This window comes from Pteronotus mesoamericanus, unplaced genomic scaffold, assembly GCF_021234165.1.
Source record: "Pteronotus mesoamericanus isolate MK-2021 breed Mesoamerican mustached bat unplaced genomic scaffold, CSHL_Meso_final contig_120, whole genome shotgun sequence".
Lineage (NCBI taxonomy): Eukaryota > Metazoa > Chordata > Mammalia > Chiroptera > Mormoopidae > Pteronotus > Pteronotus mesoamericanus.
In genome coordinates this window covers 226,603-248,065 of record NW_026555041.1, presented here as the reverse complement: position 1 = coordinate 248,065, position 21,463 = coordinate 226,603, and the positions used below count along the sequence as shown (strand labels likewise).

At 42.4% G+C, this 21,463-nt stretch overlaps 1 protein-coding gene and 1 pseudogene across 1 annotated transcript in view; one reads left to right on the top strand and one right to left on the bottom strand.

Annotated features, from left to right (window-relative positions):
- Window positions 1-21,463, top strand: part of CHRM3 (cholinergic receptor muscarinic 3) — a 327,469-nt gene that overhangs the window by 142,255 nt on the left and 163,751 nt on the right. The window lies entirely within an intron of this gene.
- LOC129079426 (aspartyl aminopeptidase-like) lies at window positions 11,990-13,379 on the bottom strand (annotated as a pseudogene).

The window sequence follows — 21,463 nt, the reverse complement described above, 5'->3', positions numbered from 1 at the left end:
GTCATAACCATAGGGTCAAAATTTTTATATGTTTTAAAAAATACTTGCTTGACTCATAAAGCCTCAGTTAACTTGGTCCCTGATAAATTTCAGGTTATATTAGACAGCTTCTATTTTAGTTAACCTGTTGTGTGCAAGCCATGTCTTAGGAAATATGTCCGTAAAATAAGGTCTTTATAAGTGGGAGGTGGTGTTTGACTACTGAAAGTACTCAACATTTTAATAAGCTCCCCTTTCCAGCACGTGAGAAAATATAAACATGAGGGCATGTTGCCTCTAACATCGTAATTGTAATTTCAAACAGTTTTCCTTATGAATCTGAGAACAGTGATAAGTCTCTTTTTTAATGAATGAAAAAAGAACTCCAAAGCACCAATAAATTAGAATTCATCTGTTAGTGATAACATATGATATTTCACTATAGACAAAGACCCCACTTTGTGTGGCAGAGATGGTCTGCTGCCCCTGAGGCTAGAACGACCATGTCTGGACTCTGCCATTACTCCCTTGAACTGGAATTTGACCATAAAATAAAAGGACATGCTTTGGCCTTTTAATTTATCCAGGATTTAAACATAGGTATGATACAGTAGGTCAATGAGATGAGAACACAGTATCAGAACATTCTGGAATACTCAGACTAAAAATACACCCTGTGGCTATGCTTTGGGGTTGTGCTTGTCATGAGCAGGTTAAGTAAACTTTCTTTGCTGCAGTGTGGAAGATGAACTAGAGAGAGACAAGACTGGGTATGTGGGGATAGAAACTTCAGCCATAATCATTAAAGGATAAGAGGAGGACTTTACTCCAGACAATGATAGTGGTGACAAACAGACAGTAAAAACCATTAAGGCTCAATGAAGGCAGTAAATCATCATCATCAAGAGCCCAGCCTTTGGAGACAACAAAAGTAGTTTCCGTACTTGGGTTACCATACATGAGCAATGTGACCTGAGAAAATGATTTCATTTCTCTAAACCTCAATTGCCTCCTCTTTAAAGTGAGGAGGACAATACCTTCTATACTAGATTGTTGTGAGGACCAGATGAGATAATATTACAGAACACTTTTGTCCAGTGCTCACTCGTCACATAGTTAAGTGTTAGGTTGAGGTAGAAATTTCATGATCTAAATTTGATGTTTAGGGTTTGAGGTGTCTGCTGTCTTGGTCCATCTAAATGGACAGTTGCACAAGGGTAAACACCACACCTGAAAGAGATGGGGGAGAGAGATGATGTGAGCAATCAGAGTTTTGACAATAGTTAAAGCCACTGACTACTGAGTAAGACTCACATGAGCAAGATATTAAATGAGGGGAAGCAGTGAGCAAAAAACACTGGATAAGAACATGTTATAAGTGGGCAAATGAGCCCTGGCCTAGTGGCTCAGTTGGTTGGAGTGTCGTCCCATACACCAAAAGGTTGCTGGTTCAATTCCTAGTCAGGGCACATACCTAGGTTGCGGGTTTGATCCCCAGTTGGGGCATGGACAGGAGGGAGGTAACCAATTGATGCTTCTTTCTCCCTTCCTCTCTCTCATTCCCCTTTCCTCTCTCTCTAATATACTTGAGGGAAGATTTTTTTTTAAGTGGGCAAATGAATGGTTTGCGAAAAGAACCCTGAGGCCCTGGCCTGGTAGCTTGGTTGGAGCTTGTCGCAAATATGCCAATATTGTGGGTTCAATCTGCAGCAGGGCATATACTAGAATCAACCAATGGCCCTAGCAGAGAATCAAGATGGCGGAGGAGTGAGTGGAAATCACACTGACCTCATCCCAGGATCAACCTGGAATTACAACTAAATTGTGGAGAAATCACCTGGGACACACAACTGAACAATAGCGAGAGAGGAGTGTTGTAACCTCGGAGACAGAAGAATTGGCTTTAACCCAATCTAACTGGTAAGGAGGGCAGTAGAGACTCGAGAAGGCAGGAGGGGCGCCCACAGGCAGCAACGCCAGAAGGATATTGAAACGGCCAGTTGGATCCCCCTGAGAAGAGCGGGATCTAAACCAAAAGCAGGGATCTCTAGCCCACAGCATCATAGCCCAAACAGTACACAGGAAACAGCCAGCTGGGAAAAGCAGCGGGGTTGCTCTCTGCCAGAGACAGGCGGCTGGAGATGCAAAGAACCATTTAAAGGGCCAATGCATAAATTTTTATTGCAGTCACTTACCCTGGTTTCCAGCAGAGGCAGGGGCAGAGTGGGCTAGAGACACCTGAGGAGAGACTGGGGAAGGAGGCTTTGGGGGAGAGAACTGAGAGTAGCTGGCAGGATCTTGGTGCTGACTCATCCCCCTTGCAGAATCAGCCATCTTGCTCAGGCAGAGACCACTCCCCCTGGGCAGCAGCAGTATCAGAGGATCCAATAGCCCAGCCCCCAGGTGGGATTCCACCCCACCCTATGCTGTCTAAGCCACCTGCTAAGTGCAGAATGACAGCCACAGATCGTAAATCCCTGGCTAAAGGGGTGCAGAGAGGTCTGGAGACACTTGAGAAAAGACTGGGGATGGAGGTTTAGGGGAGAGAACAGAGAGAGTAGCTGGCAGGATCCCAGTGCGGACTCTTCCCCCATACAGCAGCAGCTTGAGAGGACCCAATAACCCTGCACGCAGGAGGGACTCCGCCCCACCCTGTGGTGTCTCTAAGGTGGCCTGCTGAGTGCAGAGTGACTAGATTAACAGCTGAAGGAGACAGCCACAGACAGTAGATTCCTGGAAGTCTCCAACAGACTGCCGAACATCACACAGGGATGGCATCTGACATCATCAGGGGCAGATGCAGAAAGTAAAAACAGCGGTCTCCTACCATAGAAGTTCACACCACAAAGTCAGGAGTCAAGACAGATCAATTTAAGAAGCAGAAGCAAAAAAGAAGAGTCTCACAAATAATAGGATGACAAAGAAATATCCCCCAGTTGAAAGGAAAGGAGGAATCCTCAGAAAGAGAACTAAATGAAAGAGAGGCAAGTAAACTATCAGATATTGAGTTCCAAACAATGGTTCTAAGGAAGCTCAGTGAGCTCAGAGAGAATTACAAAAAAACTACAGGGAAACTATGAGGAACTTGCTGCAAACTATATCAGCATGAGGAAAGACATAGAAACTATCACTAAGAGACAAGAGGAAATGAAGAATACAATTTCTGAATTGAAGAACACAGTAGAAGGAATCAAAAGCAGGTGAAGCTGAGGACCGAATCAGTGAGCTGGAGGATAAGGTAGAAAAAAGTTCCCTGAAAGAACAAGAAAATGAAAAAAGACTCGAAAAGAATGAAGAGGCATTGAGGCAAATGCAGGACAACCTGAAACATAACAATATACATATAATAGGGATACCAGAAGGAGGAGAAGAGGAGCAAGGGATAGAGAATCTGTTTGAAAAAGTAATGATGGAAAACTTCCCTAACTGGAGGAGAGAAAAAGTCACACAAGTCCAGGAAGCACAGAGGGTCCTATTCAAGAGGAACCCAATGAGGCCCACTCCAAGACACATCATCATTAAAATGGCAGATATCAAAGACAAACAGAGAATCCTAAAGGCAGCAAAGGAGAAAGAGGTAGTAACACATAAGGGAGTCCTGATATGGCTAGAAGCTGACTACTCATCAGAAACGCTGCAAGCCAGAAGGACGTGGCAAAAAATATTCCAAGTAATGAAAAGCAAAGTCCTGCAACCAAGACTCCTCTACCCAGCAAGGCTCTCCATTAAAATGGAAGGTGAAATAAGGAGTTTCCCAGACAGAAGAAGACTAATAGAATCCACCTCCACCAAACCAGCACACAAAATATGCTAAAGGGACTGCTTTAAGATGAAGAAAAAGTTTCTCTGAATACCCAGTTCCTTTCAGAGTTGCCTATGCTTGATATTACCAATATTTTTAATAGTTATTAATCTGATTGTGACAGTGATGTGTTATTTTAATTGTTCCTTTATTGTTTGCTGAAACTAAACCTGTTTCTGCATATTTCTTGCCTATTTCTATCATTTTTAAAAAGCTTTAAATGACTTCTTGGTATTCTTTATCCATTTATTGATTAAAGGTTTGTAGAACCCCCCCCCCAAAAAAAAACCTAGTAACTGTGTTTTAGATGTGTTGCAAATACTTTCCTATTCTATTCTTTGTCCTTTAACTCTTTTTATATGTATATTACTATATAGTCTTAAATGTTTAATTTAGTCATATCGTCAATATTTATAGCGTCTGGGTTTGAATATTTTACTTCAGGTCATGAAAAACATTAGTTCTATTTTCTTCTAAAACTCCTTAGAATGTACATATAGATTTTTAACTCACCTGGATATTTCTTATATAATGTGTGAAATAGGGCTCTATATTTGTTTTGTTTCAAGTAATAGTGGTCCATGCACCTTATTTGTTGAATAAGCCTTATTTTACCCATTGATTTGAAATATTAATCATATATTATATTGTTAGATATATATGTTTGTCTCTAGAATGCTCATTATATTTCATTGATCTACTTGATTATTTCTGTGCTGGTGTTATGTTGGTTTAATTGCTGAGATTTTATAATGGATTTAAATTTTTTAATATTTTATAATTTACTTTGTCATTAAAAAATAAATAAAATCAATCTACATTTAAGGTAGAAAGAAGAAAGAAAGAAATAAAGAGAGGAAGGAAGGGAGGGAGGGAGGGAGGGAGGAAGAAAGGAAGGAAGGAAGACATGGAACTCCTTCCTTTTGTGACAACATGGATGGAACTGGAGAATATTAAGCTAAGTGAAATAAGCCAGTTGATGAAAGGCAAATACCATTTGATCTCACCTATGAGTGGACTCTATTCAACAAAATAAACTAACAAACAAAATAAACCCCAGGCATGGAAACATGGAGCAGACTGAAAGTGACCAGAGGGGATGGAGAAAGAGGACAATGGTGGAAAGAAGGGGAAGGGACCAGACAAAGAACATGTATGAATGACCCATGGACATGGACAACAGAGTGGGAATTGATTGTGGGAGTAGGGGGTGGGGGTGGGATGGGTGGAGGAGGGTAAAGAGGGAAAAATTGAGACAACTGTGATAGAATAAACATGACTTATAAATTTTAAAAAAATAATGAAAATGTAAATAATAAAGAATCAACCAATGAATGCATGAATAAGTAGAATAACAAACCCATGTTTCCCTCTCTCTCCCCTCTCTCTCTTTCTCTCTAAAAATCAATTTTAAAAATTAAATTAAAAAGGATGCTGAGAAGAAATTCAGGAAATGGTTATATCCTAGAAGGCAAGGCTAGAGAGAATTATGAGGAAGGAGTGGTCAATAATATCAAATACCAAGATTAAGTCAGCAAAAACTGGAAAACATTCATTAGGTATATCAACTAGGAGATTAAGTTACCTTGGAAATATCAACTTCAATGAAGAACTTGTGAGAAATGAAGGCATGTTTAGAGTGGTTAGGAGTGAATGATTGGGTGAGTATACACTGCATTTTTAACTAGTTAGAACATCAAAGGAAAGAGAGAAGACAATGTAACGGAAAGAGAAGGTTGGCTAGACCCAAGTGTTTTCATCAGTGTTTCTGTTTGTCTTGTTTTGAGCCGACTTGTATGTAGTGGTGTCCTCATACACAAGCCCCTACAGTGGGAAACAGAGCCTTGCTTTGTAGCTTCGGCCCATTGTCATGATGTAAATACTCTCGCAAATGCTGAAGTTAGCAGTGTGATCTTAGGGAATGCAGATATAAGAAGAGATACCTATAATCAGCCCCAGGCCCTGTTCACCCCTGCGTAGATATCAGTGGGATGGGAGAACCTGAAGGTTTGTTTGAGAAATGGAATATCTAATAGATCAGATACAGAGGGAAAGGGTAAAATCAGTAATAAAGGTGGATAGATCAGTGTTGGACAAGAGAAAAATCTTTTCTAATGAGTTCAAAGGCAACAAATTGGATTGGAATAAATTTGTGGAGAGGAGAGGAAGTTGGATGAGTGAGTTTTCACTCTGTGGGTTATTTTGTATGTAAATTAGGAAAGCAGGGCTTTTTTTGAGAATGAATAATTCGTGGTTGGTATATGATATTGGATTGGAAAGAACAGCCAAAGTTTGAAGTAAAAGGTCTCGAGGGCAGTGGAACAGTGTGACAGTTCCAGTGGCAGTCAGGCCTTAGCGCCAGCACCATTCCGTAGAGACATGCACATTTGTCCAGAATTTAGGAGCTAAGACATAGCAGCACAGATATATATATCTAATGATTGCATTGTTCTTGGGTTGAAAATTTCCAGAAGAACCTGGAGTGATGGCAAGAATTAGGGGAAGGGTACATGTTGACAAGGGGATGTTTGAAGTGATAGTCTGTGATGTCCAGGATGAAGAAAGAGAGAGAGGCTGCTGGTCTCAGTGAGGTTATAGCGCAGACATAGTGGAAATGTAAGGGTGGGGAAGCTGAAAAGATGGAGGGTGCTGGTTAGAGACTCTCAGAGAGTGAACAGGTGCAGACGTAATGGAGCCTGGGGTGGCCATGAATGTGACCAGCTGAACCAGACTGGCGGTGAAGATCATGACACCGCGTAAGGCAGTTGTTGGATGGTTATTCACAAGGACACTGAAGTCACCCAGCATCTTGGGTGGGATATTAATTAACATGTATCTTAAGTGTGGGGACTCACTGGGATTGCAGGCATTTGCAGGGAGAAATAGGGTACAGTTGAACAGTGTGAGCTTCAAAGCAGCATGCTTGCCAGGACAGTGAAGGAATAATATGGTTACGGTAGGAACGAAGAACTAATCATTGGGTGCTCAGATTGTGCAGACTTGTTTTGGAGGAGGGAAGAAGAGGCTGCCCTTTGTAAAACATTAATAGACACAGGGAGAAGCCCAGGTGCAGTTAAGGTGGCAAGGAGAGGAGGGCAGTTCTACTGAGCTGTGGTAACACACAAGGTATTGTTTGGCTTTTGTGTTTGTTTGGCTTGGTTTAGGCCTGTTAGTTTGCTTTGATTTTAACAATTAGCACAAACATATTTGATGAATATATATGCCAGAAATAGTTATGGGATGAAACTTTAATGAACAATAATTGAAATACCTTCAATTGCAAAAAGACATAGGCATTTTTAATTACCTTCATATTTTTTTTTGCATTAAAAATGTTGCCCAAATATGTCTTCCAGAAAAACAAAAAGTTCAAGTATAAGATCTAAGATGAATTATGAGGTTCTCAGACAACATTTTTTAATTGATTTCTCAACTGCAAATGCCTGGAACCCTGACTAAGGCTGAGCCATGTGCTGGACCTCTCTGCGTGCTGAGGAAGCACCACTGGCCTCGAATGCAGCCAGCAGTGTTTACTTTGTTACGGTGCCACCAGGAAAGTGTAGAACAGATCCTTTGCGTAACAAGAGCCTTGCTGGATGTTCCAGTATCCCAGACAAGAGGTGAGACCATTTTGGGGGGAAAAGTTGGAATATATTTTTAACAGACAATTTCATCACCACTGGAAAATCCTAGTACAGAATTTAAGAAGGGACATACGTACTTATTTGCAATTGTTGTTAGTAAACAGTAACTTAATGTGGTTGTTGATTTTTACCAATTGGTTAGGGATTGGAGTTACCTTTCTTCAGATCTGAGTCATGACCTATATGGTGAGCTCCTGTGTGACAAAAATTTGGGGTTGGTGTACTTATATTATTTACTTTCTCAAGGTGCAGTTTATTCTTTTATGGTACTTGTCAGTTCTGGCTTAAACATTGCCGAGGAAGTTCACATACAGTGAACAAAGAACTAGCGACCTTACTTGAGTTGTATCCTCCCTCCTTTTCTAAAATTGACATTCCTTGAGGGCATGTCCTCAGATGACTTGTCCTGCTCTATCTCAGTGGTGGCAGTCTGTGTTTTACCTCCAGTTGTTTATCAAGCAGCCTCATGTGCTGTGGCAGAGTACGTAGAGTGGCCTACACTGCAGACTAAGCAAGTCGATTATTTTATGTATATTTCTACTTCATTTGAAGCATGATTTTGTAGTCTAACAAATAAATGGTATAGGTGTATGAGAAAGAGTAGCAACCACTGAAGTATTTTGCCAGAATTCTCACATTACAGTATCAAAAAAATGCCGAGCAAGATGACAGCATGTGTTACGATGTTCCTTTCAAATAATAGCAAAGCTTCACTCATATGCAAAGCTTCATTCAAAGCTTCACTCAAAGCTGAGTGAAGCAAACCTTCCTCAGAGCTGATATGCAAACTTCCTCCCACTGAAGTGCAGCTTCCAGGGGAGACATGACGAGCAGGTCATTGAACACTGCACAAAGGTAAATGACATGTACGTCTTCCGATCGCAATTGGAATTTTAAGTGAGTGGGATGGAATAAACTCAGCTTGGAATCTGAAATAAATTCAGTTTGGAATGTGTCTTGAGGCCGAGGTTTATACAAGAGCTATTCAAACCTCTCAGCTTGAAACACGACACAAGGTGAAATGTTCCTGGCTTCTTAGAGCCGGACGGGGTTTCCGAAGGACCAGGGCACAGACACTGGGTCAGCAGCTGTTTGTTTCTCCTTGGGGAAGGACACACAGGGGCTTATTTAATATCCTGGGGTGGGAATAATATGCCACCTGGTAGGTGGAATTGTCTATACTTTCTCAGAGGTGGTATTTTTAGTTTGGTATTGTCAATAAAATCTTTAAGCACATTGCCATTTTTTTTTCTTGATGTCTGCTTCAAAAAGTCTAAGCAACTGCATATAGTAACTGATTAGAAAAAAGGAGAAGTGGTTGGGAAAAAACACGAGTCCACTTCTAATAATTCTGAGCAACCACTCATAGCAATTTAAGCTGCTCTGTTGTCAGAGTGGTCTTCTCCCAGGCCGGGCTCTCCTGAGCTAAGACCTCCACAGGGTTCACGGGAGGACTGGATGGTACGCCAAGTTGAAGGGGCACTCAGTGACTAATAACACATCTTTGTCTAAGGTAATTTTAAGTAATAAAAGTACTCACTCTTGTGTAGTTGAGGAACTGATGTGTTTTCGTAGGAGTTTAGAAATACTGGCTTAGCTTGGACTGCAGGGAGGTGCCGGCTGCTAGACTCCCAAAAAGACCATCTGCAGATCAACACACTAGCCAAGGGGGCTGACTCAGAATATGGAGAAGTGGAGAAATAAAAAGGAGTTTAGGGCTGTGGATTAGCTAGAGATCATTAGGAGTGGAGCGGAGGAGTGGGAGAGCCGGGGAATGCAGGAAGTGTTTTGAGTCCGCAGCGTGTGTGCATTGCTTGGTCTGAGTCTGCAGCTGTCAGGAGGGTGGAATCAGTCCCTTGTACTGTGTGTTACACCTTTCCACTTTAAACAGTAGCATGCGATTGTGTCGTCCTCCTTCATGTTCAGGTAAACCAAGATAAAGGGCTCTTTCAGCAAATATTTGTTTTCCTGGCAGCAGCAGACCTGCCATGTTCCAGTTTCAAGCCAACCCTGCCATGTGTCCAGGCTCCACTGTGTGGAGCTCTCCGTAACTGATCCTGCATTAGACGCAAAGTAAGCAGATTGCAGCAGGCCCCTGAGCAGTTCTGGCCATTTCATCTCGTGAGCTTAATACTGCTATATTGTTGCAGCATAAGATGTTTGAGGGCCACCAGCTCACAGAAATGTCTTCTGACTCTGAACACATCTCCAGCATGTGTCCATTGAAGGTAAGGGGAAAAGAGTATAACGTTGTCTACTTTAATGTCAATTTTACTTAAACAAAAGTGGGATTTCAGGCATGGCCCCGTTGTATATCTCACCTTTGAACAGCAGTGCTGGGATTCAGGGTAGAAACGAGAGTTCTTTGACCACCAAGTGAATATTCACATGGAGCAGCCGTGCTCTCCATACCACACCCTACTGCTGCCTGTTGGGGAAGGGCTGGCGTGTGTGTGGTGGTCCGTGCACACACAGGGCGGAGCTGCTCCATGAAGAAAAGGACGTTGTGTGTGTGTGTGTGTGTGAGTGTGTGTGTGTGTGCGCGCACGCATGCGTATAGTGCCTTTGGACTTTGCCATGGCAAGAGCAGTTGATTCCTTCTGAAATCTTGGTTCCAACTCTAGGCTCAGCAGGGTTTTTAAACACTGAACATGGAGCTGGGCACTAAAAATACATACACAGGAGACCTGTACCAGGGTGAAGGCTTGCACCTGTGTTACACCTGTGTCATTGCTCCGGTTTTCGTGGCTCAGGGGAAGGGGCTGGATATGTCATGTGTCCAAACTGCAGGTTAGTGAGGAGGATCTGCAGTGGAAGAACGTGAGTGTATGTTCTGCTAAGACTGAAAGCCTCTTCTTCTCTATTGTCTTTGCATATACTGTTCATATCATGTTTTAAATCCACTGGCAATTAATGACTTGGTCATTTATTCAGACACAAAGTAGCACTAAATCAAAAACTAAGGTTTAAAATAGAATTAAAAGTTGTATAAAAGCGAAACTTGGGTTATGCAAATGAAATGGTGAAGCCCTCGTTCATTAGGCTCCAGCTTCCCACAGCACAAGTCAGGATGTGTCCACCTTGCAGACACTCCGCATGAATAAGGAGCTGAAGTGAGCACATTGTAAGTGCTCGATATTTCCACATCCTTAATCCTAAGCCTTAAAGAGTTGTGTCTGTAGAGACATTGGACATTTGAGTGTCTATTATTTTCTTTGTAGATGTGCTATGACTACATTTCCAGAGCTTTTACTATAAGTGCACAAGCAGACATGTTTGAAGGGAAAACAGTCTGAAGTAATTCATGTTGAAAATCGTGAGTGTTGTTAGACCTCCTGACACGAGATCGAGTGGAAATCTCCTTGCACATAATGAGGATAAGAACAAGAACAAGTGATAGCCCTGTAAATTTATTAGTGCATTTTTTTCCTCTGTGAATAAATTTTCTTCTTTAAGCATTTATGGCATGGAGTGATTTCGTTGACAGGCAATGTGCATTTAAAAATTGTATTTGTGTTTTATTTACACTCAACTGAAATATATTTGAGAAGAACATAAATTTTAACAAGGATCTCCATAAATTATTGTAATACGAGAATTATATACTGTGAAATTTTAAATATTCATAATTTTATTCAAGTGGTCCAATTAAAGGAGTACCCAGCTGAAGGTAACCTGTCAAAAGCCCAAATTCTATGCAGGACAATGATGGCTGTTTCTCAGAAAACCCAGTGCACTTGAAGCTCTCAGAGCAGACACAGCGAATGAGCATCGTCCAATTCTGTGAGCGAAACTCCGGCTGGAGGGACGCTCGCGGCAGAGGGTGGGCCGAGCAATGGCTGAGGCCCACAGCAGGGCCACTGTCTCCTGGCTCGGGCAGCTGCTTGGTCAGAATTCCAGGTTTTTCAGGGGCAAGTGGGAAGAAACATATCAAATGATGAGTGTGGCATTCAACCTGAGGATTGGCATTTTAATTAAGAAATCATTAATGTCTTTAGGGACTCTAAAAACAATAAAGAATGCATAACTCATGGATGACCGACAAATTTTATTAACAGGCATTACCATTTCAAACTGAAAGCAGGTCAAAATAGAAGGTTACATTTCAATGACATCCAGAAAAACTACCCTCCTAAAAGATTAAAAAGAATGAAAAAAACCTTTAATATATTATCAGTCCAAATGAAAACATTTTATCGTGGGAAATACCATGTTAAGCATATAATCTGATTGGAGATTATAGGCACTCATGTGTATTATATACACTCATGAACAACTGGAGGAAGATGCAAAAGAGGCAAAAATACAACAATGTCTCATGAAAAAATAAATGTTGCAGCAGGTGAGGGAGGGAATCAAGCTGATGGGGCAGATTTTTAGAACAAGGAAGTATTTTTAAGATGGGCCTTAAAAATGGGTAAAGTCTGTCCTCTCAACAAAGAGTAGGGAATGGCATTTCAGACCATGAAAATTTTTTTTGAGTGAAAATCCACTTTAATAATCCAGCTTCAGCTCAGCTGAGAAATTCCCCTCTCAAGTGCAAGAGAAACTTTTCCAAGAGGCCTCAATCCACTAAGAGGTTTTGGCTCAGAGAAGGGTGCAAGCTCAGAAAAAAACCTTGGAAGAGGGCAATGGTCTGGAGGACTCCTGTGGCATAGTCTGCCTCCCAGATGGGGCTCATGGCCGGTGGGGGCCTGCCTAAATCCAGCACACACAGCCCCAGCCAAGGGGCTAAGATATAGGTCCAACGGTGGTTCCACGGGGGGAGTCATTCCGGACCATGAGATCCTGCAGGGGCACCCTGATATTGTTGTCCACCTTGCGGATCAGAGCCTCTGATACCGCATTCAAGGCATAGCGCTCCTTGCTGTTCACCTTGATCATAGGACCTTTGTGGAATAAGGGCCGGTGGTTCTCCTCACCCTTGTCCATGCAGTTGGGGTGCACAGCATGGGCCACATCTGCACTGATCATGTAGGACTTGGGGATGGCTTCCTCGAAGGCCATCAGGTGCTGGGATGAGGCCGAGATCCACCGCAGCACCAACTCTGTGACCAGTGACTGTGCCCTCTGGGCGCTTTCAGACCCCACCTCTTCGCTGGCATAGAGGGCAGTCATGTCCATGTGGGGATCCACAGCCAGGGAGGCAGGGGCTGTGCAGAAGTCGGTTAAGGCCTGCAGGGCACAGAGGCAGCTATACACGTTGTCCAGTCAAGGGGCAAAGGTGAACTCCTCATAGGCGCCACTCAAGACCACAGGCTGGGTGTCAGCAAGGCAGAGCTCCATCTCCAAGATGTCCGAGGGGTGCCGGTCATCTGCAGCACTGAGAGGCCCCGGCTCGGGAGTCCCTTCCACCAGCTCCTCCTGGACTGCTGTGACAAGAACAGGGACTAAGTGCATCTCCATGTTGGGTCCAAACTTCTCTTGAACATTTTGCTTGCTACAGATGGATGGCCAGGTGTGGGATGCAAAGAATGGGCCAGTCCACGTGCACCAGCTGCTGCTCCAGCCAGCCTGAGGTAGGGCACTTGACAATGATGCGTCCAGCCAAGGCCAGGTCACGGTCAAACCAGGTGCTCCAGATTCCACCACCATAGGTCTCCACACCAATCTGCTGGAAGCCCACCTGGCTGTGGTGGGATCGCCATTTCTCCTGAAGGCATGGGCTGTCCATGGGAGCACCAGTGAGGCTAAAACCATTGCCGGGAAAGTACTGGCCTCCGACACCAAAGCAGTGATGGTGGAGCAGTTCCTGGTCAGGAACTACTTGCTATCGGACTTGATATCCCAGGTTTCCATCTCCTTGAGTTCACAGAAGCCAGTCTGGAGGAGGCAGCTGTGACCCTTGGCCACAGCGTGGAAAGGAGAGGGCCCCATTTCACGAACTTGAGGAACTCCCAGGCCGCAGCCTGCACCGCCTCTTTTTGGGCCCTGCTGCTCATAGCCACCTGCATCGGTCCCACTCCTGGGCTGGCCCTGACTCTCCAGGGCCCTGCGCTTGGCCAGCTCGACCTCCCACCGCCCGGTCTGCCCCCAGAGAAATTAAAAAATAATTAATTTCCAATTGTCAGTCAACTCTTGGTTCAAGCAACAAGCATTTACATACAATGCAACATATTTGATCTCCTGTATGTCATTCAGTTTTTTTAATGTTCAGCAGACGTCTGTGAAGCAGTAGAACCACTTGATTTTGCCAGGCAATTTATAAAGATGTAGCCACCTGGAAAATGCTGAAAGGATTGGCTGAAACCTATTTCTTCCACTCCTGTGAAATGTGCCTTCGTTTCAGTTAACTTGATCCGATGAAACAAAAAGAACCCGATGGACATGTTCCTGGCACCCACTGGCTGTGTGCACAGCCCTCCCATGCACCCAGTTAGTTGAGTGAGCAGGTATTATTGCCACCCACCCCCAACCCCCCAATTGAGTATTATTTTTACCAACTTACAAAATATTTCCTCTTGCAGCTTAACAGTAAACAGGACACAAATAACAAAATCTGGAGACTTAGGCCCCAGCCCTGACACTGTTGCCTGGCCTCCTGGACTTGTGACTTGGCTCAGTCACTTCCTACGCCTTCACTTTAGTTTTCCTCCGCTGAGCGATTACTCATTAAGCGCACTGAGCGATACACCTGCATGGTTGGCAGTGCCTGTGTTGTAAAGAATCTTCATTATTTAAAGTGTTAAATACAACTTTATACAAATAATACATTTCATTTAGAGCTAAATAGACATATGCAAGAGTGGCATTTATGCTGATCATTCAGATGAATTCTTTCTAGCCTAGAAATGCTATGTATTTATTATAAGAGCATTCATAAACATGATTGTACTGTATTGGGTCCATTTCTTTGACTTTGGTTTCTTAAATATAAATGCATTCCAGGGTAGATATAGAGCAGATATCACTTAAGAGATTATAAAAATTTCAAAGGGGAATAAAAAGTCAAACTAGGTTTGGTTGACTTATCACTATATTAATTTGTTTTGATTGAAGCTTGACAGTTCCTCATTGATGCATAGACTGCTCCTTGGAGTCAGTGGAGACTTACGAATCCCTCAGTGTTCTCTGCCTTCTCTCTCATTTCCTCTGTGTGATGCGAGAAATGCCGCTGAGCTGTGGCGTCAGGGACACCTGCCTCTCCCAGCGTCAGGAAGAGGTAGTTACTTCAGCTGGGTCAGCATCCTCACTCAGCCCCCTTCCAGGAACCCCAGTGTGGGGAGCAGTGTCCTTCGGTGAGCATAAGACAGTGCCTGAGTGATTCCTATGGATGCTTATTATGACGTTAAAGTAAAGTGTTTTCTACAGTGTAACGGAATCATAGCTTTAAAAAAAATACTATCTTGTCAATGTTTTTCTTTGAAAGGTCAGTAATTTATATCATCTTTACTAGAGATGCTATGAACAGAATGAGATTTTCTACTTTAGGTTTTCAACTTTATTTCTTAAATGCATAACAGGCAGTAAGGACTGACACACTCAACATTTAGGCAAATGTTCAGCTCCCCTGCTTCTGTCCCTAAGCCACACTCCTGCAACTCACAACAGCAGCCGACGTGGGTTGGACAATGTGTAGGTGCCACAGGCAGTGTCCTTTGCATCCAGTGTCTCACTATTCCAATTGTGTGTAGGATGTAGGTTACTCAACAGCATCCCTGTCCGCTGATGCCAATTGTTTGAGGTGTTTCAAGAGCGAGACCAGGAACTGCTGTGCTCAGTGTCACTGGCCTGGGGCTAATACAGCCCCTTTGGGGGCCCCCGTGTTCTCACGACCACTTAGCCTCTGCTGATTCTGGAACATGTGGATGAGGCCCCCAGGGTGTAGACTTGCCACCTGATCCAAATAACTGCAACAAGGTTCAGTTTCCAAAAATCCAGGGGCTTTCACCACAAGAAATTAGAACCAAACCCTATTTTATGAATGTGCTTGTTTTGGCCTTCAGCTGATATTCACTAAAGCCAAGATGTACAATACCTTATTTTCATGTTGGGTTGAACACCCACAAATATGCCTCACCTTCTCTACCCATATCAGTATTGGCCAAAGCCAGAAGCCCTGCCTTTGTAGATAATGGGACATTTCTGACTTGAAAAGAATGCTGACTTAGATGGGTAGGAGTACCTTCCGGTCCTTAAAAACCTCTCCAATTTACAGAAACGTGTCGAGCTCCTGGTGGAGGGTAGCCTGCGTGTTTCTCCTTATCAAGTGGCAAAGCCCGAGTGGTACTCCTGTGGCAAAAGCGATATTTTTGGTAGTGTTCTTCAGATTGAGCTGCTTGATTATCACAAGATATGGTAGTAGTTAAACAATTTTAGAACATGAAGTAATAGGTTACAGTCCAGGCTTTGCCATTTATTTGTGTATGTTTTGGAGAGTAACTTAACCTCACCAGACTTTAATTCCCTTGCCTGTAAAACAGGTGCACCAGTAGCGCCCTTGCGAAGGTTGAACGAGGTTCTGCCTGTAAAGTGCTCAGCACAGTTCCTGGTACAAGGAGCGCATTTAATAAATGCTAACATTAGGGTAGTTTAAAATGGTGAGTCACCAATCTGGCATTTTCTCTCTATGAATGTTCTAAGCATATCTCAAAGAGAGTTTCTTAATTTTCTTCCTGATTCACTTGAATTTGCTTGTTATATCTCAACTTCTCACGAAGTCATTTAAGCTAGAATTTCTAGTTGCTTACTCTTTCTTCCTGTGAACCCACACATGTAATCAATTAAAAAGACCCAGTGGTTTTACCACCTAAATGCTACTAATTCTATGTTCTTTTCCTCATTCTTATACTAGGGCCTTATTTCAGGCTTTTATCGCCCCTGTACCTGGCTGCTGGCCTGTCACTTATCCTCACGTGCGATCTTGCTGCCCCCCTCGCCCCCACCGCCTCTCAGCACTGTCTGCAGCGGCGCGGTGCTCACTGTGCCACCCGCCTGCCACCCGTAAGTGGAGGGGGAGAGTTTCAGGAAGGCATCCCCTTGGATCTGCTTCTGCCCCCTTCCTAACATACTTCCCTTTCAGAATGTATTTTGCACTTTGGAAATTACTTAGACAACTATTTCATAAAAATTATTTTCCAGTTAGAAAAATTCTAGCTTTATCACTGTCTGTGGATCAATGGCACCATGCTTTCTTTCTTTTTGTAGTATAATACTAATATACTTCACTTTTTTATCATCATAATAATTATACTGAGGCTTGGAAAATAAACAGGAAGTATATTACTTACCATTTTTTTCCAAAACATTGTAAATTCAGTGAATAAACATGTTAGGTACAAATATAAATACATAACTAAAACTGAAAATACTTCTACTTACGATGAATGCAGATAAAGTATATTCTATGTTACTAAAATATACTAGGGCATACATTTTTATATGGTAGAGTAATTCCACCCTGTAACCCCTGATGTGCTTTTTGTTCCCTGTCACTGAATGTGCCAGCTGTTTCCATAGATGGTCATACTTTTCATGCCAAATGTTTCACAGCATAAATGAAGATTTTAAGCTTCTTGATGAGCACGAAATTCTTACAAGTGTGAATTCTTACTGTGCTTAGAAAAGAAGACTTTTTGACCAATAATTAAATGCTGTTGATTGGCTGCCTGAGAGTCAGATAATGAGTTTTTAATTCTTTAACCAGCAGTAATGAGAGTTTTGTTGTTTGGCTAAATATTTTAGGAAGATTTCTTGGCCCTAAAATTCAGCCTGGAAATTGCCAACTATTTCAAGGGGGTAGAGGTGGATTGAGCAAAAAGTGAAAAAAGCAAAACAACAACAATAAAGCACTGTGGGTTTGAATTCAAATTGTAAATATGCAGCTTGGTTATTGAGATGTACACATTTTCCCTTTTTAAAAATATATTGAACAGTATTATAGAATATTACTAAAAAATATAGTGTAAATGTCTTTAAACTCTTTCATACTCCTGCAGTATCTCACAAGGGTCAGCAAACCATGGCCCTCTGCCTGTGTTTGTCAATAAAGTTTTATTGAAACAAGCTGTGCTCATTTGTTTGCACATTGTTCATGACTGCTTTTATGCTAAAATGGCAGAATTGAGCAGTTGCAACAGAGGCTGTGAAATAGAAATTCTTAACTCTTTAATTAGTAAAGTTTGATAACCTCTGATCTAGTATATTAACTATTACAGTTTCTTGTGTAGGTATTATGAATATGTAATTTGTCATTCTAATATGTAATTTTGGTGTATTGTGAGTAATGTATGTTTTACCTCTGTTTAAAAATGATGTCCATATTGGCACTGAAATTTTGAATGAAAAGTGATGGTAAATTTATAATACTCATGGAGTTAATGTGCCATATTCCTAAGCTAGGCCTCATTTGTTTGCCATTTAATTTTTTTTTTAATTTTCTTATATTTTGACTGAGTCTGATTTACCTTTTTAAAAATGTCACACCCATATACTTTAATGAAAAATATGAATTTTATGAAAACTTGATATATGAAGTTTTAAAGTATCTTCTTTTATCTAGACTGGTCTGCTAAGTGGTTGAACCAAGAATTTGGGACTAGAATTCACCTTTATGGCATCAAAAGCTACTTTCCTGATTCTTTACAAGAAACATGGGGATAGCTTGTGCACAAAACACTTGGCTGAATCAGTGGGCAGTAATTCTGTTTGTGACTGAGTGTAAAATACTGGAGAATTTTTGTTTTGCTTTTCCTTCTGTGGACACAGACATGACAGTAAATATGTACCAAACCAACTTGGAGAAATGAGGTGCTGGTGAAGCTGGGGATTTGTGTGGGGGGGAGAGTAACTTCTTATTTATTATCATAATGCCAGCATCTTGCAGGGCCTGATAGATAGCAGTGCTTATTAGATACTTTTTTCTGAATTAACAATAATGCAGCAGAGAATGTAGATGTTCTGGAAGGCTGCTGGAAGCGAGAACAGTTGAGAATGCTCCGTCAAGAGCCAGCGACCTGGGCTTGAGGATCAGCCTCCTCACTCACTGCCTCAGTCACTTCACACACAGTAGTTCAACGTTACGCCACAGTCTTGTTAACTGTATGACAGGTATCTAACAGTGCCTGCTTCATAAAGTTATTGTGAAGATCAAATGGTAAAATCCAAATAAAGCACCCTCCATGTACTTGGCACACAGCCAGCTCTCAGTGTCTATAAGGTCCTATAATGAGTGAATATGAATCTTAGGTGAAGAAGTAAGTCTGTTTTGAAGGTAATCCTTCTTTGAAGATCTTCATCTTCTGTTTGGATGTAATTGTTATTCCGAGTTGTTTGCCTAAGCCCAAAAGAATGGATATTAAAATGTTCTCTAATTTCAGAATGTCAGGTTCATAATTTTTTTGCCAATTGAACCCTTAACAGTAAGACACTCTTTCTGACCTTTTTTTGGTATCACCAATTGTTTAAAAGTCCCTATTTAATTTTAAGAAGCTTTTGTGCTACTTTTTCCTGATGCTTATTATAAATTTAGAATTGTGTGCTATAAAAAGTATTTGGCTGTGTGTGCTCTTATAATGAAAGTAATTTAATTGGTTGCTCAGCCTCCACAGATCAGCAAGAGTCAATGTGACCTTTTAAGACTCCATGAGAGAGGTATCGGAGAAGGAGGAGGAAAACCCAGCCTCCCCGTACGCTCTCAGCACTGAGCGCGTGGCGCACGCTTCCTTAAGGCCGCCCGAACCTCCCTGGACAGGGAAGCTCTCCACGCAGCTTCCCCTAGCGTGGGCAGTTCGTTGCACACATCTGTTCAGTTTGTGCCGCACAGCCTGACAATCCTAGGACAAGAACCCCTTACCCACACTGCACTGATATACTTACATAGTATTTTGTCAGGAATTCTTGCTGCCTTTGAAATCTCCTTGGTGAACTTTCCAAGATAACAATTGTTACACTGAAAAAATACGAGACAACAATCAATACCTTTCTTAAAGAGGGAGCACCCTGACCAGGTTAATTTACATACTGCTTCCTTTTCACATAATGTCAGCATGATTAAAGAGTTGTCTCCACTCTGCCTGTTGTAGGAAGGGTTTCCCATGTGGAGCAGTCACTATGCTTCTCTCAGGACATATGAAGGGGGACCCAAAAAAACAGGAATTTTCTCTGGAGGGCGGACCCCTTGTAGCACAGGCCTCCCCTGCTGGGTGAGTGTTCTAGGAGCCCATCTGCACCAGTGCACCAGCTGGCGTTGCTGTGAGAGGCTGCGTTTGGCATCAGTGAATTTTTTTTTGAAGGCTCAACATGTTTGCTCATTTCATGATGGGTGATTTACAAGTGCACCTGCCCACACTGTGCTGAGTATTCAACAGCTTTTGACCAAAAATAGCATGACCCCCTTGTCCTGCCATCCCTTTTTACCCAATCTGGGACTCCATCAATCTGGCCATCGCTGTGCAACCAGCCCTGATCCCCTGAGACCTTGCCCCAGCCAAGCCGTGGTCCCACCCAAGCCACTTCCAGTGGCTTTTTAATATAAATGACCTATTTTGGCTCATGCTTTGGACTTTACTAAAATCTCTCCAAGGTTCACAAAACCCAAACAAGCAACATTAGTCTCAGCATGTTTTGTACCTCTTGCTAAGCAGCCCCAAGCCTTGTACTAGTGCCAGCGAGTCTCAGTTTGCAACGTAGGCTCTCCTAGGCACCTCCAAGCCCAACACAAATGGAAGCCATCTGCAGATCACTTTGTAGATCATATGAAGTGGCACCAGGCAGGGCACAGGCAGCAGCTGAGCTTGGCCCAAGAGGCCCCAGAATGAACACACCCACTGGCCAGCTTCAGACCACAACAGAGTACTGCCCACCACTTCCACAAGTAACACACTCGAAGGGCAGACTTGGCAGTCACCAGAGCCCTGCTTGAGTGAATGCTGCTCTGTAGGGTCAACTTCTGCCCAGCAATGCCTCCGCTGTAGTCATGGCCAGTCCTCACAGCCAAGTAGTCTGAAGGTCTATCTGTCCAAATGACAGGTCAACAACAATCAAGGCTCAACTACAACTCAAGGGATCTACCTGGAGTACAAATGACCAGGGAAACTGTGGCACTGGACCCCATGGGACACCTATTATCTAAGACCACTCTACCAAGACCAGGAAACATAGCAAATCTACCTACTACACAGAAACAAACATGGGGAAGGGGCAGCCAAAATGAGGAGACAAGAAATGCTTCAAATGAAAGAACAGCAGCAACAAAAACAACAACAAAAACAAACCTCAGAAAAAGAATTAAACACATGAAGACAATCTTCCAGATGCAGAGTTTAAAACACTGATTATAAGGATGCCCAATGACCTGACTGATAACTTCAGCAAAGAGAGAAGAAACATACAATTGGAGATAGAAAATATAAAAAAAGAACCAATCAAAAATAAAGAATACAATAACTGCAATGAAGAATACACTGGAGGGAATCAACAGCAGATTAGATGAAGCAGAGGACTGAATCAGTTTTTTGAAAGATAAGGTAGCAGAAAACACAATCAGAACATGAAAAAGAAAAATACAGTTCAAAAAATGAGGATAGTTTTGGGCGCCTCTGAGACAATATCAAGCTTACAAACATTTGCATCAGAAGAAGAATAGAGAGAGCAAGGGAATGAGAACCTATCTGATGAAATAATGACAGAAAACTTCCCTAACCTGCTGAAAGAAATAGACACACAAGCCCAGGAAGCACAAAGGGTCCCAAACAAGATGAACCCAAAGAGGCCCACACCAAGACACATTATAGTTAAAATGTCAAAGGTTAAAGACAAAGAGAGAATCTTAAAAGCAGCAAGAGAAAAGCTGTTAAGTTACCTACAAGGGAGTTCCCATAGGACTGTCGGCTGATTTCTCAACAGAAAATTTTCAGGCCAGGAGGGACTGGCATGAAATATTTACACTGATGAAAAGCTAGGACCAAGATTATTCTACCCAGCAAACTCTCACTGAGAATTGAAGAATAGACAAAGAGCTTTTCAGGCAAGAAAAAGCTAAAGAAATTCATTACCACCAAACCAGTATTACCAGAAAGTTAAAGGGACTTCTTCAAGA